Here is a 1264-nt window from a genome sequence, read left to right on the forward strand (position 1 = left end):
CCACTACGAATGGCCCAGCATCACAGCATAAGGACTGGCTGAGGGCGGGTTACACACAAAAGAGATACAACAGTCCGAGCAACAACAACAAGGATAACAATAGTGAGGCCAAGGGTTCCTCAGCTGCTCGAATTGAGTGTCTGCTCTGTATTCAGCGCTGGGGCGAAACAATTTTTAATTAAATTCTGTGTGTATTTTATACAAATATGAATAATTATTTATGGCAGCAGCAACAGCAACAACAACATGGGTAGGCAGTTAATGCCAAGCTCGTCGAGTAATACGATATTATCTCTCCAACCTATTATGAAATAGAAAATGAGCAGCATTTGGCATATTTTCCGTCTCGATGTCGACGCCGACGTCGATTAATTGTCGAGAGGCTTTCGGGCCTGCCGAAAGTGTTGTGCTGTGCATTTAAATTGCAGATGATTATTTAAATTTCGCCTGCAATTTACATAATGAAGGTCGGCTCTCATCCCATCCTCCCATACCCCGCGCTGAACTCCAGCGACTCGAGCCTCTCAGATTAATCAAACAAATTGCTTTGAGGCTCGACAGCATATGAAAGTCCATTTCGACTTCGCATCTCAAACACTCAGCTGCAGGCATTCGCCTCCTTCTATTCGGGTCTGTCTTTCAACATCGAATTCACTCAAAACATATTTGCTTTCAATAGAGCGCAGTCGAATCTCTTTTTCTTCTTTTTTTTCATTTCTACAAAGATTATGTTATTTGGACGCTGGATAGTTTGTGCCGGCTAAGCAGCTTAATCGAAGCAAATAGAGTGGATGGATGTATCCACTTTATGGACATGTTCCAATATACAAAATCTCTTAAATTTCACAAAAAAATGCATTTAAAACTAAAATTAACTTTAAAAAATTAAGTTTAAAATTATAACAATAAAATTACAATTATTTTAATCCATTATTTTTCGTATATTTAAAAGAAGTCCAATTTCAGTATGTATAAAAAATTTATAATTAAAAGATTATTGCTTTCAAATATAAGCCTCTTTTATATAAGTTATTTTCTGATTGAAAATTTAAGTTTAAAATTTTAAATATTTTTGTTTTAAACAATTTTGTTCTTGTTTGAATAGCTTGAATTATATTTATGCATTTTTTAAAACAAAATGAAAATGTTAAATAATATTATTTTTTGTTTACTATGTATAATTGTTTTTCTTGTTTTTTTTTTTTCATAAATTTACATTATTTGTTAATTTTTTTATTATTATTTTATTTCATTTTACTTTATT

Source organism: Drosophila navojoa, chromosome 3, assembly GCF_054131105.1.
Source record: "Drosophila navojoa isolate 15081-1374.11 chromosome 3, UAZ_NAV_1.0, whole genome shotgun sequence".
NCBI classification, from domain to species: domain Eukaryota; kingdom Metazoa; phylum Arthropoda; class Insecta; order Diptera; family Drosophilidae; genus Drosophila; species Drosophila navojoa.